Source organism: Marmota flaviventris, chromosome 11 (assembly GCF_047511675.1).
Source record: "Marmota flaviventris isolate mMarFla1 chromosome 11, mMarFla1.hap1, whole genome shotgun sequence".
Taxonomy (NCBI): Eukaryota; Metazoa; Chordata; class Mammalia; order Rodentia; family Sciuridae; genus Marmota; species Marmota flaviventris.
Window position 1 is genome coordinate 57,158,851 of NC_092508.1, and position 27,734 is coordinate 57,186,584.

Sequence of the window (27,734 nt, forward strand, 5' to 3'; positions counted from 1 at the left end):
TGAATTCTGAATTGTCTCTAAGTGTATTTTCTAATTGGAATGCTATATACAACATCGTAATACTAATACTAATTTGCTACTTCATTTCCAACTAACAACTTTATAACTTTTTCCCTTAGTCAACATGAATATCATCCTCAGGGACAGATTTAAGAGGTACTATCTACTAGGGAAAATATCATCATACTTAAAAGTGGTATCCATGATTTGTGAGCTGTATTGACAATGCTGCATTAATTTACTGGTTAGTTGAAAGTTGAATATACATGAAGGGGGCTCATTCTAGCACAGAAGCATGTTGTCACAATAAACCTAGGAAGATGTAAGGAAGCCATTGGATTACTAGTAATACCCACACATCCTTGAATAGATTGCAGTGGAACATCATGGTTGCATATGTAGGCTTAAAGCCATACTCTTAAGTTCCAATCTGAGTTCTGCCATTGACAGATTTTCCCCCCTTTGGTCAGATTATTTAACTCGTCCCAAGCCTCAGTTTTCTCATTCACAAATGGGGAGATAATGATGATAATAATTGTTTCATAGAACTGTAAGAGGCTTAATAACATACATAGATACACATGGAAAACTTTCTAGAAAGATTAGTTGTTGTTATTATCCCAAAGATCACAGAGCCAAATAGCTTTAAAAAAAATGAAGGCCCACTTCAACAAAATTTAACACCCATTCATAATAAAAACACTGAAGAAACTAGGGATAGAAAGAACCTACCTCTACTTTATTAAGGCTATATGTGAAAAACCCAAATCCAACCTCATAGTAAGTGGGGAAAAACTGAAAGCATTTCCTTTAAAAACCTGGGAAAGACAAGGATGTCCACTCTCACCACTCCTATTTAATACAGTGATATTAACTCTAGCCAGAGCAATTAGGCATGAGAAAGAAATAAAAGGGATAAAAATAGGAAAAGAAGAAGTCAAATTATCACTGTGTGCAGATTATATGATCCTATACCTAAAATTTTAAAAATCCACCAAATGACTGTGAGAGCTAAAAAGCAAATTTGGCAAAGTGGAAGGTTACAAAATCAACATACAACAATCAATAGTTTTCCTATAAACAACAACAAATCTGCTGAGAAAGAAATCAGGAAAACAGGGGACTGGGGTTGTGGCTCAGTGGTAGAGCCCTTGCCTAGTATGTGCGAGGCACTGGGTTCGATCCCCAGCACCACATAAAAATAAAAACAAATGAAATAAAGGTATTGTGTCCATCTACAACTAAAAAAATTTTAAAAAAAAGAAATCAGGAAAACAATTCTATTTACAATAGCCTAAAAAAATACTTAGGAATAAATCTAACCAAGGAGGTGAAGATCTCTGCAATTAAAACTATAGAACATTGAAGAAAGAAATTGAAGAAGACCTCAGGACATGAAAAGACCTTCCATGTTCATGTAGGCAGAATTAATTTTGTTAAAATGGCCAAACTACAAAAAGCAATAAAAAGATTCAATGCAACCTCCATCAAAAACCAATGAAATTCTTCACATAACTAAAAATATATATATATATATATAGTCCTAAGTTCTGTTTGGAAGAATAAAAGACCCAGAATAGCAAAGCAATTTTAAGCCAAAAGAACAATGCTAGAGACATCACAATATCTGACTTCAAATTACACACAGAGCTATAGTAACTAAAGCTACATAGTACTGGCACAAAAACAGACACAAAGACCAATGATACAGAATAGAAGATGCAAGGACAAACCACACAATTATCAGATCCTTGACAAAGGTGACAAAAACATACATTGTAGAAAAGACAGCCTTTTTAATAAGTAGTGCTGGAACAACTGGTTATACACAAGTAGAAAAATGAAATCAGAGCCTTATCTCTAACCCTGAACAAAAATCAAATCAAAATGGATCAAAGACCTCAAAATTAGAAGAGAAACTATACAACTCCTAGAAGAAAACATAGGGTCAGCACCCCAGCTTTTAGGCATAGGCAACAACCTTCTCAATAGGACTCCTAAAACTCAGGAAATAATGCCAAGGGTTAATAAATGGGATGGCATCAAATTAAAAAGTTTCTGCACAGCAAAGGAAACAATTAGGAATGTCAAGAGAGAACCCACAGAATGGGAGAAAAATCTTGCTAGCTACTCTTCTAACAGAGGATTAGTAGCTAGAATATATAAAGGGCTCAAAACACTTTACACCAAAAAAATCAAGTAATCCAATTAATAAATGGGCAAATTAATTAAAAACTTCTCAAAAGAAATACAAATTGCCAACGAATACATGAAAAAATGTTCAAAATCATTAATAAATCAAAAATAACACCGGGATTTGATTTCACACAGTCAGAATGGCAGTCATCAAGAGTACAAATAATAATAAATTCTGGAAAGAATATGGAGAAAAAGAAACACTTTTACACCACTGGTGGAACTGTAAATTAGTACAACCACTATAGAAATCTCTATGGATACTTCTCAAAAGACTAGGCATGGAACCATCATAAGATCTAACTATACCACTCCTCAGTATTTATCCTGAATAATTAAAGTCATCGTACTACAGTGATATATACATATGTGTTTATAGTAGCACAATTCACAATAGACAAACTATGGAACCAGCCTAGGTGTCCATCAATGGATAAATGGAAAGAAAATGTGATATAGATAGATAAATAGATAGATAGATAGATAGATAGATAGATATAGATACATTTATTCAGCCATAATAAAAATGAAATTAATGGAACTTATCATGTTAAGCATAATAAGTCAAACTGAGAAGGCTGAGGATCTTATGTTTTCTCTCATATGCAGAAGCTAGAGAAGAAAGAGGAAAACAAAGGTGGTGGTGGATCTTCTAAAAATCAAAGGGAGATCAGTAGATAAAAGTGAACAAGGAAAGGGTGGTAGGAAGTCAAGGGGAAGTATTGAGGAGTGATATTGGCCAAATTATATTGTTATATAGTGTGCATGCACAAATATGTAAAAACAAATCTCATCAATGCACAATCATAATGTACTAATTTTAAAAATGTAGGGGGAAAAGGAAGCCCCAAATTAAAATATGGGCCAATTAAAATCTGGAGGGCCCTTGGAAATATATCTAGAGAAAATAATACTTTATTTAATGTTGAAGACAAATTGGGCAGGCAGGATAATAAAGGAACTTAAAAATTGGCAAAACTGGATACAAATTCTGTCTCTCAGACCAGCTGTTTGGTCCTCAGCAAATTATAAAATTTCTCTGAACCTCAGCATCTTTTCCCTTAAAATATTTTTATTGGTGCATTGTAGTTATACATAATAGTGGGATTTACTATGAACCTCAGTGTCTTTACATGTAAAATAAATTAATAAATGTAGATATTTGCCTCATATGTCAGACCTTTCTATCATGTGAAAATTACTATTTTTCTTCTTGACTAATTCAAATGATAAAGAAGCACTAAGACATTCAAGTTTTAACTGTTCACCCTCATCCACATCTAATTCCCCATCCCCCTCACTATGGAGCCTGCTGCCCAACTGACTCGATCTTAGGGGTGTGTATTTAAGGAAGTTTCTGTAATTTTCCATAATGCTTCCAACAAATACAAGCTTTTTAGGAAAAAAATTACATAAAGAGTCATATTCATTCTTATTTACAAACTAACATTTTTACATCAAGGAATGGAGACATTCCTTAGAGAAATGTCTGGGGTAAAGAAAATAAAAGATAAGCCTGTAATATTTGGGGGGATCAGAAAGAAAGGAAGTGCTCAAAATATCCATAGACTGTCAGAAAAGATAAAAGAACCAGCTTTAAGGGATTCCAAATGGCCAAATTTAGGACAATATGAGCATTAAAATAAATAATGAAAATAAATAATGGAATCTGGAAATACCTAGATTTCATATTGAGATGAATAAATGAATGAATAAAAAGTCAGTGAGGGAGAAGGGAAGCTCAATTTTACAGTAGAATGCAAACTTATATAGAAAAATTGAGTTAAAAATCATTTACAACATCATTGTAATAATGTATTTGCTCAAGAATTATCAATAAATGCTAAAAAAAATGAGTGATTAAAAACATGAAGAACAAGTTATTTAGTCTTAAGCTATCTCCCCAGAAACTATGAATAAATTACAGAGGAAAAAATAATCAATTATACAATGGGGAAACTTGGCAAGCACCACCTTACTCAAATTACTGGAATTTACGTTACCAATTAGGGATCTAAAGTCAGGGTTCAGGGACATGAAATGTTTAGCAATGTTTTGCCTGGGTCTTACAGACCATGCCCCTAGTGAGTGGTGAGAAAGCTCCCTCTGCTGAGATCACACTCTTTCCTCTGCACCTCACCACGTGTTCTGTTGAACCAGGTTATCTTACCTGAAACTTGCCCCAGGAGCTTTGAGACCTTGATGGGATGAGAAGTTGGGGAAAAGAGGGGGTATTATTATCTCAAAAATATAAATAGTTTCTGTTTATGAGAGAAGACCTTGAAAAGTATTCCTTAGAATATACTACTTGTGTTGTTTAAGCTATCAGAATGGATACTCTGCATGGAAAAGAGATGTCATAGTTTTAAATGGAAATAAAGGCATAATGGCTCATATTTTGAGTTTCACTTTGTAGGTTCAGGGTATTGTGGTCTGCTGGGTATGATCTGTGGGATAATGGTATGTAACATTTATAATGGAGACAAAGTTGCATTAGTTTAGTTTAGTTTAGTTTTTTGGTACCAGGGATTGAACCCAAGGGTGCTTAACCACTGAGGGACATTCCCAGTTGTTCTTTTTTTTAGACAGGGTCTCACTAAGTTGCTTAGGGCCTCACTTAGTTGCTGAGACTGGCTTTAAACTTGTGATCCTCCTGCCTCAGCATCCCAAATTGCTGGGATTATAGGAGTTCCATGGCACCCAGCCAAGTTGCAAGTTCCATGGCACCCAGCTAAGTTGCGTTTCTAAAAACTAAGTACCAAGGATTGAGAACAAAGTATATAATGCATAAATATTTGGTAGATGAAAGAATATGAATTTAGGTTGCTCTGGCCTTCAAATGATGCTAGGTTCTTTTTTTTTTCTTTTTTTTTTATTGGTTGTTCAAAACATTATAAAGCTCTTGACATATCATATTTCATACATTAGATTCAAGTTGGTTATGAACTCCCAATTTTACCCCAAATACAGATTGCAGAATCACATCGGTTACACATCCACATTTTTACATAATGCCCTATTAGTAACTGTTGTATTCTGCTACCTTTCCTATCCTCTACCATCCCCCCTCCCTCCCCTCCCATCTTCTCTCTCTACCCCATCCACTGTAATTCATATCTCTCCTTGTTTATTTTCCCATTCCCCTCACAACCTCTTATATGTAATTTTGTATAACAATGAGGGTCTCCCTCCATTACCATGCAATTTCCCTTTTCTCTCCCTTTCCATCCCACCTCATGTATCTGTTTAATGTTAATCTTTTCTTCCTGCTCTTCCTCCCTGCTCTGTTCTTAGTTGCTCTCATTATATCAAAGAAGACATTTGGTATTTGTTTTTTAGGGATTGGCTAGCTTCACTAAGCATAATCTGCTCTAGTGCCATCCATTTCCCTGCAAATTCTATGATTTGTCATTTTTTAGTGCTGCGTAATACTCCACGGTGTATAAATGCCACATTTTTTTTTATCCATTCATCTATTGAAGGGCATCTGGGTTGGTTCCACAGTCTGATGCTAGGTTCTTATAGGCATAAATCATTCTTGGTTGACCAGCTGTTCATAAAATCTAAAGTGCTGAGGTCAAGGAGATTTCAAGGATTTTCTGACCTGCTCTCCAGCTCTCAGTGAAGAAAAGTCTGTAATATGGACAGAGTGGACTCAGAGTTTAACCTGTACAGGTTTGACATTATTATTCTCAAATACTGAGAATTTGAAAATGAAAGGAATCATCTCCTCTTTTGGAACTTGGAAGAGTGAAAGGAAAGAAAGTTTCTCTCTATTCATTTTTTCTACTGATAAAAGGGAATAAATATTTCCACTATTAACCATGTTGGGAAAAGGAAAATTCTTGGACCAAAAATAAATAAATCTAATAAGACCACCCTAAACTAATGTTAAAGAGGGAGTTTCTTCCATAACAGGTGGAAGAGTGGATGGACTAGGAGATTTAGCACTCATGGGAGGCCAAACATACCTAAAACACTCTTAAATGTTGGCAATAATAGGGCTTCTACCTCAGGAGGCATCCATGTTTGGGCTGAGCCTGGAAATTATGCCTTGAATGGTCAGAGAAGTATTTCTCCAACTGAGAAGGAAAGAAGTCCTACAGCTAGGCTCAGATAAGGCAACTTTTATAGGATATCTATGAATATAGGCCAAAGTCTATGAGCTTTGGCACAGCCATGTCTTGGAACAAAATGTAAAGGATTGTGATTCCCTTTCACTATTCCAAAGACTTTAGAAAAGTCTTGTTTCATGATCCAGCCTATTTTCAGCTATGAGTTTTTGTGTTGGGGGGGGGGGGGGGTGGCAGTCAAAGAAGAGGCCTGAGTGAAGTAAGTAAAAAAAAAATAGAATTGTCACCTTGCTGAGGTGGTAGAGTGAGAACTGGGAGCCTAGAAAAGAAGACTCTCGACTTGAGTCGGTGTAAAGGTCTGTAGGTAGTCTAGAGCAAGATTGTTCTGCTGGAGGCCAAATTGAGTAAGCACAAGGTGAATGGGAGACGAGATGCCACAACACTGGGAGACTTGTGAAAACCTGGGCAAGTGTCGGAGGAAAGAGCCTGGTGTTCAGCAAATTAAAATTAAAAGATATATTAAAAGAAATCATTCCATTCTAGTTACAGTCCAGCATTTGGGACATGAGAGCATCAAAATTTGGGGGAATTTATATAAATTTGTCTCCCCGAGACAGACACACACGAACAAACTTGTAACTCTAATTTGGCACAAAAGAAAACAATTCTGGTTCAATAAATTATTTCAACTGTGCTTAAGTACAAATATTTATTTTTAAATAATGTTTTATAAGAAATTAGAGATTTAGTAATATGTACATCCCTACTGAAATCCCACTCAAATAGGTGCACGGAACCTGTTATTAACAAATGGAATTATTGTGTTTGAGACTTAGCTTGCTTTGATTATATTTGCCTGGGTAACTGTTGGTGAGTATTGCAGCCAATTAGGATAAACAACACGGTAGCAATAGATCTGGGTCTTGGATTGGGGGAGTACCAGCCCTTTTGGAGCTCTAATGAGAAAGGCATGGCTAAAAGAAGAAAAGAAGGTTTCTGGCTTTAAAATAGGCTCTCAAATCTCCCATTGTTGCTCAATTATAATTTTTTTAAATACATGAATTCCCACTGTGCCCACCAACAACAGTTGGGACCTGCCACAAATCAATAATATTTATCTTCCCCTCTTTCTACCTATCTGCCTCGTCCTCCCATGAAGTCCTGTTTTTGTGCATTATTCGCAACTGTATAGAACAGTTCTCAGAATGCTCTCCAATTTGTAAGTCTCTTGTTTCCAAGTTCTTCTCCCAATACCTGGAAATCTGGAAGGGGAATTCTTATGTTCTTGCTCCTGGGCATGGCACCCTTCAATATGTTATCATGCTCTAAATATCCTCAGACTCCATCTCCCACAAATAACCCTTGGAGTCCATGGTCAGCCATTACTGAGTCCAGTTGAATATTGCTGACCTTAATATTCGTTTCTGTTTAGAAAAATGCTAGGGGTAGGATAACAAATCACACAGTAGAAGCAAGAGGATATTAGTATTCAGAAAACCCCACAGCTCTGAGTTAAGGGAAATTGATCCTTTGGTAGGCTGTTAGCTTAACTCTGTTAGTTACTATGGTGTACTACTGATGTTTAGTAGAATGGGAGAGAATGAGTGTGAATCCACCCAACCCAGCACCCTGGGCAGAGAGTCTTCTGTCCAGTAAGAGTGTGTGCCATTGTTGCTTATAACTCCTGGAGCTCTCACAAAGCAGATTACATCATGGTTTCTCCCTGGTGACTTGGTGGTAGGGCGAAGATACCTTTGATCTTAGGATATAATCAGTATTAATCAATGAATTTATTTGTTCAACATGGTTGTCTAAAGTTTTGCATATATATAAAACTTCTCTGAGGAGTAGATCTTTTATTTTGCTCAGAGGCTGATCTTAGGGACCCCACCCAGCCACTTCACTTTCCCAGCTTTCCCAGGAAAGCTGTCCTTTCTACAAGATCCTTGCTAACTTGGCATGGATTTGGATGCTGAGAACACTTTCAATAGAAAGAGGAATAAATAGGATGGCAATAGACCAGCTATAGGTTGAAACCCAGTACAGCTTAGTACAGTTTTGAGACCTCTGAAGTGTGTTTCTATGACTAAACATGCTACTTACTCCTGTCAAAGAGGAAGAGTATGTCATAAATCTGTCCAAAGCTGATTTTTATTTGTATTATATATTCCTTTTTGATGCCATTTCATGCACTTGCCTCAAGGTTGGATGGATTCCTGGAATACTTCTTCCAGAGAAGAACATATCCACTTCCTGTTTTAAATTTCCTTTTAATGAATGGAAATTTTAAAGGCATTAAAGGGAAGCATAGCAACTTTAATTTGTAATGACTTTTGCTTCTGTCAGTTTAAATTAAGCCCATGATATCTGAGCACAATTTCCTATATTTAATAATACATAAAGCAAGATAATTAAAAGGTATGCACACATGCTGGGAGAGAAACACTATTTAGCAAAGCACCAACTTTAATCTCTGGCTCTGTTGATGAAATGTAGTAAAACCGAGTAACTAAAAGCAAATAAACACAAAGGACAATGGCAGGGACTAGTCTTCACACTCACTCTTTGCTCTGAGCCCCAGACTTCCATATAAATTTACTGGACATTTTCATTCCAAATCCTTAAAGTAGACTTCACAATCAACATTCAAAACCAAACCAATCACCATACCCCCAAAACGTAGTTGCATCAGCCCAGTAACCTTGTAGTCACCCTTGACTTCTTCCTCTGCCTCAACACAATCACTCCCACACACATACAGCCACATATCTAATCAAGTTCCAAGTTCAATCATTCCTACTTCCTTCATGGTCTTCAAGCTCACTGCTACCACTTCTCCCTAGCCATCTAAACCATGCAATAGCATCATAACTGCTCTCCCAACCTCCAGTTTCCCCCATTCCCGAGTCATTCTCTTAAAAAATCCAGAATGATCATTTTAAAACATAAATTTGATCATGGCAGTCTCTGTTTTAGAATACCAGTAGTTTTTATTGGAAAATTATTGAGGTAAATTTTAACCTTTTTTATCTGTCACTGACAAGCCCCATTTCTCCAGCCCCAGGCTTCATTACTCCCACCCTCTTGCATTCTATGGACTAGTCATATTGAAATTCATGGGACTCCTCTAGCACAACATACTGGAATCCCCTTCCCAAAACTCTCACTGCTCACTGCTAATATTTTAAATCCCAGTTAACCTATGAGTCTTTCTCATTGCATGGGAGATACACTTCTACCAGAGGACCCGCATGTTGGAAATGTCCACCTACTTATCTATATTCTCCACTAGACTAAACATTCTATGTTGGGTCATATATTTCATGATTATTTTCAAATCCCCTGAAGCTAGCATATAACTAACACTCTATAAGTATGGAAAGATGAAGGGGAAGGAAGGGAATAGGGAAGAAAGGAAGGGAGAAGGAAGAGATGCATACCTATGGATGTGTCTTAATACATCCTGAAATAGGGCAAATCCTCTTAAGTGTTCCATAGCTACAGGATCAAAGAAAGAGTTATCCAGACCCATTCAAAATCTCTCATTCTATCCTCTTAGGACCAGAGGCTTACAAATATAAGATGATTGTCACATACTAAACAGTAAGTTCTTCAAAAGCAAGATTTATATCTGATTTACCTTTGTATTCCTGCAGCACCTGCTGCAATGCCCTCCACAAGGAATGTGATATGTGTGTTTGTGTGTGTGTGTGTGTGTGTGTGTGTGTGTGTGTGTGTGTATATATATATATATATATATATATATATATATATATATATAGAGAGAGAGAGAGAGAGAGAGAGAGAGAGAGAGAGAGAGAGAGAGAGAACCTACCAATGTATCTTCCAAGGCTTCTGACTTGGGCTTCCCAAACATATGCTAATCAATTGGAATATCCACAAAGCCAACACACGTGCCCATCATCTGAATTCTCACCATTCTGGCATTGGGGTGGTCCTAATTATTGGCAGCCACAGGGTGGGTAGCAAATTTTCTGGGCAATAAAGAAAGTCAGATCAGTAGGTAACAGAGAACTGACCTCTAAATTCTCAAATGATTTCTGTCTTATGCAGAAATACTATTTCCCTATTTAGAAGAGTTCCTGGGGCGACTGAGGATGTGGGGTGAGAAAATATTTGGGGCACATAGTAGAAGGCAGCTAGAGTCTATATGTTTAACTTAGCATTGCAGAACATTTTATTTTAAGCCAGTGTATAATTAGAAAGCCTGCCATGAAAATGAGCGGTTTTGTTTATTTATTATGTAAGTATGCCTTTTATTAAAACGACTTTGTGAAAATCTAATTGCCACTACAGTAATATAGCATAGCAGTCCCTTACATAAATACATGATTATTATGTACAGTCACTTATCTGTGAACGAGTTCTGCTACTACTTTCCTTAATTAAGGATACAAAAGGGCTCCTTCATCTTTGCATATTCCCTTGCTAGGACATTGATACTCATTATTTCCTAAGTCCAAACACTGAAACTGTGTCAAGAATGCATCCATCACTAGATGGGTACTTATAGTCAGCGGAATTTTCAACCCTGTCAGCAATTTCAGCAATTTGCAATTTCTGTATGTCTGACATGTGTTTTTATTGGTGAAGATCACTTTCAAATACCAAGATCATGAGAATGATTCTTTGGGTAGTCTCTGCAGCAGCCTAATGTAATGACAGTAATTAACAGCCTGTGATTAGCAGCCACTCCAGAAAGTGTTTGAATGTTAATTTGCTTCAACTAATATGCAGCACTTCTGTGTAATGAGATCTAAGCTATAGGTTCATAGGGAAAGCAAATTATTTTCCAGCATTTAATCATACAAATGATTCTTAGTTAATCACTTGAACAGTAAACCTCAATGTTCTAATAAGTGACATTTGTTTTTCTGTCATTCCGTTTATTATTGTATAGGCCAGGGCAAAGATACTATTTCATAATGGTCAAACTCCCACTTGCCAACATCATCACCTCCAAAATGAGGGCTCACTCAAAACGGAGGAACGAACCATGGCTTGTACATGAGTAGAAAAGTGAGACAGGATTTATAGCATTCCAAATTTTACTCTGCTCACTTCAAAAACACCACTTGGGGCCTCATTACCTCAGTTTATTTATCTGTAGGATGGAATGAATGGCCCTTCGCTCCTTAACACAAATGTCCCAATGCTTAATGTGACCAAGAAATTGAGAACGAGAGTTGCTCATTAACCAGCCATGAATTATTTTAATCCCTGCAGGTATGAGGTTGGATAGAAAAGCCAAGGTCATGAGAACATGGACATATTCACTAATGGACTGACTTCTTAGAAAATAAGTGTCCTTGTGGATGGGTGGGAGTTAAACAAAAGAAGAAGAAGGAGGAGGAGGAGGAGGAGGAGGAGGAGAAAAAGAAAGAAAGAAAATTAGTGTTCTCTCAACATTTGCCTGGAACTGTTCAAATCAAAAATCATTGACAAATGAGGACTGGGCCAAGGTAGACTAGCTAAGAATTGGCGATATAATAGCCACTTCAAAGGCAATGATTTAGGTATCAAAGAATAGAAAGAAGCCTTTGGGAAAATGGATGAAACTCAAGAATATTTTTTATATACTCACTGACTTCACATTTATACTGAAAAAGGTCAAACAACATAAAGGACATTGAGTCATGTTGTCATGGTGTCATTGGAAAAAATATACCCCAAAAGATCTACTCCTGATTGGTTCTTTGTCTTTGGATATGGCATGTAGTTGCAAATATTATCTAAATGTGGCCCAACTTAAAAGAAAATACATTTGTTTTTATACTTTTTAAAATTTTTAACCTAGAGTTTCCCTATATTTATTATGAAATCAATTCCTTATTTTATATAAATTCAGGTGGACTTTTTCCATTAGTTATTATCCTTGGGTAAGAAGAGCTTCCTCTGCTGGTTCAAAGCACAATGTCATTACTATAAACAAGAGTATTTATTTGCTAAGCACCTAAGCTATTCCTAAGAACCAGCATTAAATGAGAAACCTTTACTATGTGAGTTAGGTATAGGTTTTACAACATCATATGGAAATAGTCACAAGGCACAAACACTAAACAGGTCCACAATGACATATATAAACAGTGGTCTCCTGGGTAGAAGAGAAAAAGCTGCCCCTGCCCAAGGTGGATGTTTGCCTGTGAGGTATGACATCAGGACATTCAGAAAGCTTTTGATGTTAATGTCTCCAGTGGATGTCCCAGTCCTATACTTGGATGTACATCTTTTCTTGAACCTGTATTTCCTTTTAAAGCATATGGTGAGGAGGCCAAACAACTTGAACAGACGATAAATATGCTGGAACATTTCTCACGCAAACCCTCCACACAAGCATTCTGTTCCTTTATCCTTGACCTAGGCACTTGCTTAATGAACATTTACTGAAGACCTATTCTTTATGCCATCTCTTGTGCAGCTGAGGTGCTGATAGTGCTACTGGGTTTACTTCTTCCCTCTGGTCTCCACTAAACATTGCATTTGCCATGCTTGCTTCTGAAGTTGAACGATAAGGTGAATTGCTCAGGTTCCACTTGGAAAATTGGAGGCTGATATTTTACATAGATCTTCCTCCCTCCCTCCCTCCCTTCCTTTCTTTCTTTCCTTCCTTTCTTGAATAATTTACCTAGAAGAACCCATGACAATAATAGGGCAATGTTTAAATTTAGTCAGTGTTTCTACAGCCAAGAAAAATGACATGGATTCCAAAACAGTTATAAATGTACTGAGTTTACTTTTTCCACTTAACATTTCCTGCATTAAACTTTAAAATTTTCTCATCACTTTACATAGAGAAGATTTTACAGTTACTTATGACACCAAGAAGGAACTTTCCAAGATGCAGAACTACAAATATATACACATATCCCAGAGCATATGGAGAAGAGAACTTAAATCTGTATAAAAGAAATGAACAGGATAAATTTAGAAGAAAATTTTAAAGTCAGAACCAGGGGAAGAGTTGGAAGAGGAAGTGAAGGGACAGCTGCTTCTTTATTAAAGACACTTGAGATACTATGGTGTCTCCTGGCTCACCATCCCAAATTTGATCTGATTTGAAGTCAGCCAGGATTTCCTAGCTAAATGGGTAGTATTTCTTATGAGCATTCCTTGCAGTCATTATTTTCTATTACCCATTATGTATTATGATCTTGTTTGTTAATTTTATGTGCTAATCAAAGTCTAACTCCCTCAACTATTTTCTAAATTTTTCTTGATTTTTTAAAAAGAATCTACTCTCTTTAGACACTGATCCATTACCAAATTATCCTCAAAGTTAAATAGCAAAATAAGTTATCTGATATGTATTAGCTCTAATTATGCAACTCAGCAAAATGGCTGTCTTCAAGCCAATCTGGGTACCGCCCTCTTTCAAAGTTGCTTTTTAACTTCTCGACTGCTAGCTTGTTCTTTCATCTTCCTTCTTGCAATGTTTTACAGACCTGCAGTTCCCTCCACTTGTAGCACCTCTGACACTACCGTGAGAATCACTAGTGATATTCTGTAAATGCCAGCCAAAATCTATCTGCAAGAACATCTGCTCAACAGTGCAAAACTGATGTAATTACCAACCATCATCTTTTCTCCTCCTGCTGGGGTAACTGCTCCAAAGCATGACTTTTTGCCCTGAGCTAACATGATCCAGAAACTCCCTGTTATGCACAAAACCTGCTGCTGAAAACCCATGTAGCTTCAACACAAATTATAACCCAGTCTTTCAACTACAAGAGCAAATAATACCCCTGTGCCATAGGGTCTCAGAGAATCTTGCTCGAAACCTTGTGAGTCCGAGACCTCATCCTCCACCCCCTACCTGTATTTGTCTAGCATAAATGTTCTTCAGAAGAATATGATAGGGAAAGGAAGGATACATCTACTATTCCAATAATGCTGTTTTGAAAGCACAACTACTGAAAAGAATAATTAAATGTCAAAAATCTGAATTTGAACTGAGGCAGAAAGAGGAATTTTAAAACATCTTTATTGAGCATCTGCTATTTGCCAAGTGCCATTCTAGATGCTTTGCCTATGTTATCTGGCTTAATTGAGGTTTTAAAATTCTGATAATCAAGAAATTCCCAGTTTGAATCCATTAAGTTGGGGATGGGCACAGAGTCTGCAGATCTGCCTCCTAAGGATATGGAAAAGTTTAACCAATGATGATAAAAATGGAAAAAAAATTCTAAGTATTCACTGCAAATTATCTTAAAAGAATGAGATGTAGAGACCATGTGGCTTAGAGGATGAAGCCACAAAGCTGTGGAATATCCAAAAATATTCTCAATCTAAGTCTCAGTTTCCACATTGACAAGAGGAAGGAGTTAGATTAGGTGACTTCTTGGGTCTCTGGCATGTTTCAAAGGTAATGATTCATTTATTGACTCTTACAAGCCAAATTTCATTTCATTTCAAAACACTTTTCTAACTAGGTATTTATCCCTTTAATTTTTGGTTCCTCTTAAATCCATGGTAGGACTAGAAACAAACTACACTTGATATCAGAAGGAATGGGAATTAGTAATGAGATGTTAACAAATTATTTTGTTGGTTTGTGTGATGTTTTAGTGGTTTTGTTTTGCTTTGTTTTTAAAGAAAATATTAGACATGTAAACTTCCTAAATAAATATATCCAATTAGCCTGAACTGAGATAGTAAGAGTACCCCTAATCCCAAGTGGAATCAAGAGGAGCCATTATGCACAGAAAATATTTGTGGATAGAAGGGAAAAAAGAAAATACCAAGAATACTGCCTCTATCTGATCTTCTTAGGAGAAATTTGCTGGGAAAATAATGTTAGGCATGTGTGTGGAGTTTGTTATATAGAGGTATTTGATATCAATAGATGGAACATTGCCTTTCTGTCATGAGTCATCATGAAAGAAATCTCTGTCATTCTGCCTTGGATGTATGAGGCTACTTTCTAGCTCTCAACCCATAAAAATCTCTAAAAAACAAGATCAATGAATAAATCATGAAACAGTTTGCCAAGTTTACCTTTTGTGGCCCAGCGCAAACAAGAACTTGAATGACCAGCAAGAAACCTTAAAGTAATATAAAGAGTTTCATCCATTAAGATATAGATAAACCAGGCTTTAGAGATAAAGCAGGCTTAAAGATTGAAGCACACTGAATGCAGACAGAGGGGAAGGAGAGGCATAAGGGTCAAGGGAAGGACATGCACCTCAGTAGTGGAATCTTCTGAAGATGCTGGAGAGAGGGGTAAAGGCAATGTCTAGGTATCATTCACAGCTTTGCAACCACAGTGCACATTCACAATGAATGAGAATCCCTAAATACATGTCTGACATATAAAATGAGGTGTGTGGGTTTTTTTCAGTAAGCTACAAATTCCTATTATGTAATATTTTCATTATCCTGACCTTCATGGAGTTGTACTTTAATCAATAATTAAAATCAGAAGCTTGTTCTAGAAAATGCTAACACAGTCATGGAAAGCCTCTGTATTTTGAGAAAATCTCAAAAAGTAAAACTCATGCTCTATACTAATGGTTCCAAATTATTCAGCGGTATCGCACTTGCCTGGCATGTGTGAGGCACTGGGTTCAACTACCGGCACCACATATAAATAAATAAAATAAAGGTATATCAACAACTTAAAAAAAAAGTCCTAAAAAAAATAAGAAGGAAGAACATATACCCACAGAGGAACTTTCCCAGGGGATCAAAGAAACACTAGGTGAAAAATCTCCAGCTAAGCACAGTGGGATTTTACAGAGCCTTGTCCTTTATGAAGTCCCAATTCTGGCATTATCTGATACCTAATTACATTCTGAAAGCTAAGATGACCACATCCTTAAGAACAAAAGGACCCTTCTGACCTGGAAATCATTCTCCCGAACAGACTGGGGGATTGAAAGGCCCTCAGTCATTCTAGGGATGACCAGAAGCATCCAGATAGACACTAGCATAGCTGTCCAGTGTTTTATTTAGGTATTTTTTTTTTCAGTGGCAGACCAAAGACTTGGATATCTTTTTTATTTTTAATTTCTTTTAGTTGTAGATGAACACAATATCTTATTTTTAATTTATTTTTATGTGGTGCTGAGAATCAAACCCATTGCCTCAAATGTGCTAGCCAAGTGCTCCACCAGTAAGCTTCAACTCCAGCCCCAAGAATAGTATATCTTAAGAGCCTTCCCTAACAGGGAAGGAAGAAATACTAAATACTAAATTGTTGGAGTCCACAGTGTTTCCTCAAGCCCTTACAAAGGGGCCAGGATTGAGAACCTGTGATCTAGAATAAGAAAGCAAATTGGTTTGACCCATGCCTAGTTGTCCTGCTTCTTCATGATCTTACTAATTCTATAAGTGCATCTTATTAGTACATGTAAGTATTACATAATTGTATAATCATCCACAACCCACTTATGAAAGCCAAAAGTAAAACCTGCTAATTAGTTTTGAAGACAGTGAGATACTCAATTAGCAGGGACATTTAGACTAAGAAATTTAGGTATTTCACCAACAGCGAAGGAAGTAGCTATTTTTCAATAGTGCTGTCACACAATGATGTTGGAGGTTGAGGCAGAGGTTAAAGATAGCAATCTGGAGATCAGATGCCATTCTCACTGACCAACTCAATTACCAATATAGTAATTTCAAAAGTTGGGGTAATCTGGACAGAGGAGAGGAAACAAGAAGGAACAAATTAAAGAAATTAAGTTTCAATAAGAATCAGAGACAGGTTGACTCAAATTAGAAGCTAAAGAAAATTCTTGGAATGGCTCAAATCATGCTGATCTTAGAGAATAGCTACTCCATTGACACCTGCAGAGAATTTGGGAAGCAGAGTCCTTATTACATCTTGGAAGACACTGTTGTGACAAATTTCCTGTGAACTTTCTTTGAATTTTTCCCACCTAGTTTTCATCAGGGAGTTAAAATTGAATGTAATACCTCCACAAGGGCCACACCAATACCAAAGAAAGAAAAATTAACTAATTAATTATAAATCAGAATATTTTTCTCCCCCTTCCTGCTTTCTATCCTTATTAGAGGTATAGACTTAGGAATAAATCATTACCTGGCTACGTACATTCATTCTGTCATTCATATGGTTCTAGGGGGCTGCAGCCCCTTGTATTCATGCTTTGGGAGAAAGAACAAAGCTGGGCTCTGTCGAGGAGATAATGCAATAAAATATGCTTCTGGAAGGGAAATTTCAAGCCCCAAAGCTTCCCACACATAATAACAATAGGACCTGCTTAGCATCTGGGCTAATTTAGCTGGCTCTCTGATTTCTAGAGTCGCTCCTCCATGCTGATGTGCTGTGCCAGCATTCATTAGGTGTAATATGCTGGCTGACATCTTCGTGGTGCCTGGAAGGCCCGCTTAAGGACTTCAGAGTGAACCCACATGAAGGAGGCCTTTCCAAGAAGAAAACTTTCTTCCTGGAACTCAGTAGCTTGGCCTAAAAGGTTTTTGAAAACACAGTCTCTTTCTTTACCTCACCTTGTTTCTCATACCATCTCTTCACTCTCATTTGAGAGAGCCATTTTTGTAAACTAGCATCTCTCACTTAATACAGGTGAGCTGTATAGAGGAAGCTAGATATTTACCACTGTGTTTGGGGGTTCTGAATTGTAGGGGTAGAAGGAAATAATAAGAATTCGAGAAATATTCAGCTGAAAGACAAAAATCACCTTGGAAGACACTTTCTACAGATGCTCTTGACCTCTTGCGGACTCTCTGTATTCTGTAATCTTTTGCTATCTCAGCTTCAGTTTGCACATTCAATATTTTTGGTAACTTGAGGATCATTGAGGTCCTGACAGAAGGCAGGATTACTTGGGACATGAAGTTCAGAGTTTTCCTTTCATAACAAACGAGGTCTTGATATCAATTCTAGACCACTACTCCTCAATCTGTTTACCACTGACCACATGACCTCCATGTACAGAGCAAATCAAGAAAGTGGATAGTTCTGAGAAAATTACTGCCCAAAGACATAATGGTTGCTATCCAGGGCCCTCTGAGTTTTTCCTCTAGAATGTTGTATCTGATTCTCATGCAACTTTCAAAATCTAGTTTATGTCCCACCACCTGTTTTAAATTGCAGGGGTTTGGCTAATGGTAGAAGCAAAGAAAATGTAATATCTCAGAGACAAAAATTAGATGGCACTGTTCATGGCAGGGAAGTTCCAAGTCAATGATTTTAGAATTTTTAGAAATCTTAGACAAGACCATTTCTTTTGTAAACTTATTTATCAACTTGCATTAATCTGACATAAGCAAATATTGGTTAGATAAACTCCATTTGTTTCGATTTAACATTCAGCAAGCACCTGCTGATTATAATTTGACTTTCTAAAGGGAAAAAAAATTAAACATATCTTCTAGATAGACTTCAAGCAAATTGGTGCTAGGGACAGACACATTTCACCACCAATAAAACTGGAAAATTGGCAGTTTGGGTTTTTATACATCAGTCACACAAACTTGGTTTCCATGAACTCAGTCCTGAGAGATGAATCTACTCTTGGTGTGCAAATAAAAATCAAAATTTTAAACTTGCAAAATCAAGGATCAGCCTTGGGGCCATGTAAATCTACCGAGATAGCGAATGCTACATTGTGAGATTTCTTGGAAGTCAACTAGCCAACCATTCCCTAGGCCCGCATACATACCTTCTGTTTGGCAGAGCCACTAGGCCCTGGACCTAATAGTTGCTTTTCTGAAACTCAGCTACCCAGGAAGGAATTTGGCAACATTAGATTACTCACAACTTTGCTGAATAAAATCTTTCCTGAACTTATAAATCCATTGCCAGGTAAGCATTCCTCAGCTAATATCAACGACGTAGCCTGGCTGTGTTAAACATGTTTTACAATCCCAGACCACTGACAGCAGCCTTCCACTCCCCATTTGTTTGGTGGCTCCCATAAATGAATGACTTCTGTCAAATCTCCTCGTCCCCAGTAAGCCACTATTAAACTCCTGATGCCACTCCTTCAGTTCATTGACTGGAGTCGGGTTGTCCATTTTTCAAAATAAGTGATGTCGCGTATTTCTCAATCCTGTGTATTTTTTTGACATGATGGAGAAAAAAAGCCTATAAAATTACACCTAAGTACTGCTACTGACACATGATCAACCATTTGACCAGTGACCCAACATAACACATCTTGTGTGAAAACAGCACCTCTGACTGTCTTGAGGTCATGCATGAAGCTGAAAAGAATCCCCTCTAAGGAAGACATATGAGTTGAGATACTCTAAGCTGGCCATAGTCAACTGTGTCTGTTTCAGATAAGTATCATTTTCCATCAAGGAACTCAAGACAACAATCCACATTTAATTTCCTTGGCTTTTTCATTTCTGGATTCCTCAGTAACAATGCTTGGTGTTTAACTGGCATTGAACGCAATAAATGTTTGCTGATCAAATTAATTGAATGAGAAATTGTTTTGACTTAAGTGTTCTGTTCTGATTTTATTTTATTCCCCCATATTCTTTTTCTCTTTCCATCTTTTCAGTGTTTCTCTCATCAACTTCATGTCATAACTTCATACCTTTCTTTCTCTCAGTGATATATGAAGGGAGTTACAATAATAAGAAATGTAAAAACCATTTACATCAAAACAACAAAAAGTAAAAGTTCCCTGAGAATACTGAAATCTCAGACAGACCCTAGATGGTATGTGAGTGGAACATACCTTATTCACAATACATTAGTTACAGAGTACTTTCTCTTTCTTATTCTAAAATATAATGATAATGTAATTATGCATTTGTGTCATGCTTTATAGTTTATGAAAACTTTCATAAACATTCTCCAATCGGATACTTTTAAGAACTGAATGGGTATGTCTCTGTAGACTGAACATAGTTTTTTAAGAGAGATTCTGATAGTGAACAGCCTCTTGTTTTCTCTTTAGCCTGTTTTGTTCTCATCCCACTGTCTTGGCTTCAAGTAGCAACTCATCAATTCATCAGTGCGTTTTTCAGGTGTTAGTTACCACCTTTCCTTTCTTGCCTTTGAGGTCTACATCTCTATATACCCTCTGTGTTTATAATTGTGTTGTAATATTTTTAGAATTAAGAAAAAGTTGTTGAGCAAAGAATAAAATTAGAACTCATCATGGTTTAATGACATGAATAAATTTCAGAAGACACCTAGATCACTGTTTCATTACACGTATGTATTTGCTTAAGTATCACACCTATTTCCCAGCCCAGCACTACCCTGTGATACAGCTTGGCTCTTTCCAGAGGTTACAAAACTCAGGAAAAATTTAGGTACACTAAAAGTTTTTTCTTATTCCTACCCTGGGTGACATGTAAACTCCAAAAAACAAAAAGTATCTTAATCCCAAAGCCACTGTCCCAGCATGGGAACAAAAAAGTCCCCTGACAAGGAATTTAGGGCCCCAGAAAAAGGAATCAAACCCAGTATCATCTTTACGAACCAGTTGCATCAATATTCTTCCCTTTCCCATCTTGAGTTTTAGTCAGTTATGCGACCTAAACTTCATTCACATTGAGATTTGTCCAGATCACCAGTTCTTCACATTACACTTACCTCCATGTAGCAATCCACAGATTCTCTTTTATTTAACTTCCTTTTTTCTTGAAAGGTAAGACATTTCTACCACTGAAACAGAATTAAGTTTGTAAGCAATAAAGAATTCTCCTTCTTCCCAGGTCCTGGAATCAGGGTGGTACAGGAGCCACTGTTTTATGCTTTCAACATGGAGAACACTTAAAAAGGCTACATCTATGTTCTCTGAGACCCTCCTCAGAGTGTTTTTATTAGGCATGGTACTTATTAAAATAATTGTACTTATATTTCTTCTGTTTGCTCCCTGCCTCACAGAACAAAGGTTAAGAGAAAGTTTAAACTCCTAAATACTTTATCACTATCTTAAATGCTACCATTCCACATCTTGCAAATATATTTGTTTATCCCCAACCTATGTTCTACTTACTGGCTTTTAATTCTGAGTTGCCTATCCTACTTTCTAAAGCTTCTCTGCCATGCTTAACAGATGAAAGGAAAAAGACAGGAATTTCTATCTGCAGATTTGTCTCAATTGCCCTGGTGGTTCCTTGGCCATGTGGAAAATCTCTCTGAGGCTCTCTACCCAAAAGTCCATGACCTTGACATGGACTGTAACTGCTAAATCGCAAGGGATAATATACAAAGAAAAAAAAATTTATACTATCTCCTTGGAAATATGCACTCTGGAAGAAAAATAAGGACTATCATTATAATTATAGATTTGAGTTTATTTTCCTGCACACTCTAAAGAGAAAATATTTGATGTCTAAAGATCCTATCAGATGACTCTGCATAAGAGTTAGTAGAAGAATATCCCATCCAGTTGCTCACCAAGTCATAAATTCTTGCTCCTAATTATCTCTCATTTAGTCCAAGCTTGCACTTTCTCTTACCTGGACCTGTAATGTGTCCACATAGCCACTTTCCTTCACCCCAGTCTGTTACCCAGTATCACAGTATCTTCCCTATGCTTTAATGGTGTTATTTCTTTGCTTGAAAACCTTTCACAGTATCTCAAACTATCAAGTTCCAAAGTACTCCAAATAGCAAGCCAGTCCATTAATAGATGGGTTTGAAGCACTAAGCCACCCTGTCTTCTTGCTGACCCAGATGCTACCTGCACTGAACTGTTCCAGCAACCCCAAGTATTTGCTGCGTATGTGCTGCCTCCTCTACTTGGGGACCCTCTCCTCTACCTGATCAGGATCATTTCCTTCTTTCTGTTGTTGCTGATCTTTGGGGTTTTTTTGTTGTTTGTTTGTTTGTTTTTTGTTTTTTTACTTTTTGTTTTTTCTCTTTCCACATTTTTATTGGTGCATTGTAGTTATACATAATGATGGAATTTGTTGATACTCATTCACACATGCACACCATTCCCTTCATTTTGAAATGCATGTTTTACTGTCTCTGAGGTGAGAAGAATCTTTCAGTTGATGTCAGGAGAAAACTGCTGGTTTCTAAACAAAGAATTTTATCACAAGGGCATACATGAAATCAGGCTTATTTAGGAAGTTCTATTTATCTGATTATCATCTCAATTAAGTTCTTTGCATTGATAGCACCACAAGTGGATGAAATTTATTTAAGTGTGTATCCTTAATTGTCCTGAAAATATATTCAAAAAGATTACATGCCAACAAAGCACTAAATTAAAAAGTTATTGGGAACTTGGAAGAATGCTGTTTGGCCATGTGATTGAAAGCAAGAGAACTTGCCAGCTCTAGCAGATTACAGTTTAGACTTACCGAAACTAGGAGGTGCAGGTGTCGTGATTCAAGCATCATGAAGGATTGCCTCTGAAGCATAAAGTGTCTGTCTGTCTGTCTATCTGGAGTTTCCATCTGAATCTCAAGAGATTACTTAATTTCCTTGAGCTAAGGGAAAAAAGAAGAGTACACGTTTAATCAAACAGAAAATGTAGATGAAAACCTCATTCTTTTCCAACAAACCCCTCAGAGATTATATGTTCAGTTCTAACAAGATCAAGATCACAAGTGTCAGCTACAGAAAATCACGTTACAATCTTGCTATACACACCTGACTATTGATTATCATGTATACCATTGTGATTCAGAAGACTTTTATCTCAATATAGAAAAAGCTAAGTTGCAAACTTATAGTATATGAAAAAAGTACGTGAATTTACACTACTAGCAGGTTTTAGTCAATGCCTGTGCTTAAAATAAAGTTCCTTTTGTTTTCTCCAAAGTTGTTATTTGACCAATATGATATCCAACCGATGACATCTTAGACTCAAGGAAAACTGACATTTATGTTCTAGGCATTTTCATACACAACTTCTTGAGTACTTACAGCAATGCTCTGAGACAGATGCCCCATTGTACAATGGAAAAACTGGCTTGGAATGTTTAAGTGACTTGCCAAAGGCATGTAGCATGGAAAGTATAGAGGCACTTGATCTTGGTCTAATCTAATTCCAGGGTCAAAACTCTTGACCATTGTGCTATATACCTTCCCACTCTTTCCTAGCATTAATGTCATAACTGACCCTGTTGAGAGTGTATTAGCCATGTCTTCAGATGGCCTATCTGAACTAACAGGCTCAAATCATCAATAGGATGGGCCCAGTGACCCTAAGAACACATATACCTCATAAGCTGAGTGAATTCCTTTGGCGATATCAGCTTTAAAGGAAGGCTATCATCTTTTGTTCTCAGTTGTTCCTGTGCCATGAAGTCACCAGATAAATTAAAACTCCTTTTTTGCAGAAAGTATGACATATATGAGAAACTTTGGTTTATAGCTTTTCTTATCACTTGCACACAGTTGGACACATATGCAATCAATATACTTATTAGTGAATTAATATGCAGTTTCAATTAATATGATTTGTTTCTTTAAAAAACAAGCCAGGCACAGTGGCACATGCCTATAATCCCAGCAGCTTGGGAGGCTGAAGTGGGAGGACCGTGAGTTCAAAGACAGCCTCAGCAACTTAGTGAGGCCATAAGAAATTCAGTGAGACCCTGTCTCAAAATCAAATATAAAAAAGGTCCAGGGATGTGGCTCAGTGGTTAAGCACCCCTGGGTTCAATTCCTTGTAATAATAATAATAATAATAATACCACACACATACACACACACAAATCTGGGTTTCTTCCCCTAGTCTTCTATTGTCTAATATATTCTAGGTCAAGATCCAATAATTAAGATTCCATCTTTGGGTCTGCATAAAACTACCTCCTTCATTCTCTCCCTTCCCTCCCTTAGCCCCTCCTTTTTCAAACCATAAACCATGATTTAAATGTAATAATTGCAATAACCCTATTTTGCCCCTGAAACATTTTTGATACTTACTGATATTCTGGGGTACAGCAGCTGGGACAAGGAGCCCCAAGAAGAGCAATTATGCTTCATGCCCCTCCATCTTTCCTCCACCTCTCTAGCATGTCACTGTCTCCCACACCCCAACAGATCTGATAGGCGGCTGTCATTGATCTCTGGAAGGTGCTCAGAGCCCATTCGAGGAAAGCAGGAAATGGCCCACAGAAGTTACTTTAATGGACTGACCCTTCAGAGCTGAGCTATTTGGTACTGAATTCCAACCTTCAATAAAAATATATTTAACTTTGGTTTGTTTTCACATTCCAAAGAGCAATTGTGACCCTTTGGGTCTTCATGTCTATGCCACTCTGCCTTAGGGGGCTGAGACTGGCAAAAAGTAATTGTGACATTTGTAACTATTTGGGTGTGAAAAAGAATGAACACAGTAAATAAACCCATTCTTGTGGCCAGAGAGCTCTGACTTTTATGAGCTTCTGGAGTTAAAAGCTACTTAATATCCCCAAGTCTTTTTTTCCTATGGGTAGCATTTATACTTCAAACTGGAAGTTGGAATAAAGCATTCCTTCAGAGATCACCCAAATTAGCCTTCCCTGAAAATGCTAAAATTTTATTTCAAAATTTGTTCAAATTTTAAACACCTAGGTTTCACCTTATATTCCCTCATTTTGAGCTTTAGCCACTATTTGGTATTTATGGAAAACAGCTCTAAGTTAATGAAAGAGAATATATACTATTAAAAATCTATATGCCAATTAGATTTATAGAGCATAATTCAATAATTTTTTATAAAGCAATAAAAACACTTGCCAACTCTCATGAAAAACAACCATATGTTTTGGTTTTAATAATGAAAATGTTTTATAAATAAGCTCCAATTATGGTCCATATTATTTTAAAAGCATTGAATCTTTTCCTCTTCCAAGTATGTTTTTTTCTTTTCATCCCTTTTTTGAAGCACCCTTAATAATTTATATGCAAATTTATAGTATTTCCAGATTTATTATTTTTAACCACAAAAGAGACTTTCAATTTTTTCTCTGTTAGTTTCCAATATCCTTAAAAGGATATTTATCAAATTAGATGACCAATGTATCAATTATGTAAACATTTTATCCTTATGAGAACTACTTTCATCATGGATTTCTAAGCAAATTAAATCATGAGCATAGATTCTCCTATCAAATTCAGTAACAGATTCATTCCATGAATTCAGATGCCCACTTATATAAAAATAAAAATTTTAATGTACCTTATATATCCCCATATCACTTATGTGTCAGTATAAAATAAAGTCCAATTCTTTCTGGAAAGCAATTGGGTAATATGTATTGAGAGCCTTAAAAATCTTCTTATCCTTTGACCCAAAGTCTATCATGAGGACATAATCACCAATACTTACTGAAATTCCAATATAAGAGTGTTTATTACAGTGCTAGTTATGAGAGTGATGACTTGAAAATATCACTATGTCCACTAACATAGGCCTGGTTAAGTGTCTTGTGGTTGATCCATTTGATGGCAACTAAACATTGAAATCTAAGGTTTAAAAAAAATTAATTAATGATATGAAGAAATGCTTATGATAAAATACTAAGTTAAAAAAGACAAATCTGCATATGCTAGTTTTCAACAGTTTTGCAAAATTAGAGTCGTAGTGTATATACTGCAGGTAGACAAGAATGGGCACACATGGATAGTAGGAAACATACCAGACTATTAATCTTGATTTTGTTTGAGTGATGGGATGATAAAGAATTTTAGAATTTTTTAAAGTATTTTCTACAATGTGCACAGACTATTTTTGGAATCATAAAGGTGTTGTTAAAAAATAATATTAGAGAATGTCTAACAAAAACAGTCACATTTAAATGATAATGAAGAAAATAATTTGTTGAGATTGAAAGTTATTCATACATAAGTGAAAAAATTTATCCCAACATTTTATATATGCTTCAGTTTTCATCAAATATAGTCCATATGTGAATTTGTAAAAAAAAAAAAAAAAAAAAAAAAGTTGAAGAATAAATACAAAATATACCTAGGAATTACTTTGAAGTTGCGGAAATATGATTTACATTACCTAAATGTTAGTATTATCTTCAGACAATGTTTTAATTGCACACCAACATACATATTTTTGCACACCCACGTGTATTTTTAATAATAATATTTTGTATTCTGCTATACTAATAACCTACATTTTATATTTACACAAAGATGAAAATATTAAGAAGATGAGATTTAAAATACAAATAGAAGTTTTTATATTTCCTGTTTCCAAAAGACTGTCTTAGAGCATGCACACTCCATTTTAGAGAACACAGAAAAGAACTAATACTTGGGGGGTGATCTTTTTTTCTTTTTGAATTATGAAATATTTCAAACATACTGAAAAGAACAAAAAATATCATGACGAATCCCTGTGCCACTACCCAGATTTAATAAAACTTAACATTTTCCTCATTTGCTTCATATCTTTTTTTTTACTAAAATAAAACTATGTAGATTTAATTATTCCTCCTGCTTGCTCCCTAGAGAAAACCTCTATCTGAAAGATGTTATATTATTCTTCATAAGATTATCATTATACTTTTAGCATATATAGGTTCCCACCACAAAATAGAAGTGTCTATAAGCATGGTAGCACATGCTTATAATTCTAGCTACTCAGGAGAGTGAGGCAGGAGGATTGCAACATCTGGGCCTGCCTGGGAAAGTTAGCAAGACCCTGTCTCAAAATAAAATTAAAGGGGCTGGGGATATGGCTCAAGCGGTAGCGCGCTTGCCTGGCGTGTGTGCGGCCCGGGTTCGACCCTCAGCACCACATACAAACAAAGATGTTGTGTCCGCCGAAAACTAAAAAATAAATATTAAAATTCTCAAAAAAATAAAAAAATAATAAATTAAATTAAAAGAGCTGGGAAGGTAGCTCAGTGGTAAAATGCCCCTAAGTTCAAAGTGTACATACTTTTTTTGCAAATTGTTCTTTTGGATCAACTATATGTTCTTGAGATGTATCTATGGAGACATGTAGATCTGAATCATTCATTTTAACTACTACATAGTATTATTCTATTTTATAATTTTGCTATTTCTATTTAATAATTGATGACATTTATATTGTTTTCATTTTTTCTACTCCCTCAATACTAAAGTGAACAGTCTTATACATGACTCCGGATACACATGCACAATATTTTCTTTACTGTATATGCCTGGACTAGAAATTTCACGGATGAGGTATGTGCAACTTCAATCATATTAAATATTGCTAGATTCTCTCTAAAGGGGATATATGATTTACAGTCCTAACACAAATATTTATTTGTGCATTTATACAAGCATACACAGAGTGTAATTTTTAATAATTATATGTATGGCAAATACTTTCCCCTAGTCTTTAGCTTGTTTCCTAGTTTAATTTAGTCTAACTAGTTTAATTTAGTATAATTTCATCTATATTTCCCAATATTGTCTGTACTTTTTATTTAACAAATCCTTCTCCATCCCATTTTTATATAGTCATTTTCTATATTTAGCTCAAAAAGTTTAACATATTTTTTCTCACAAATCAGAAACATATTTTTGTTTATGAGACAGGAAGTCTGCATTTTCAC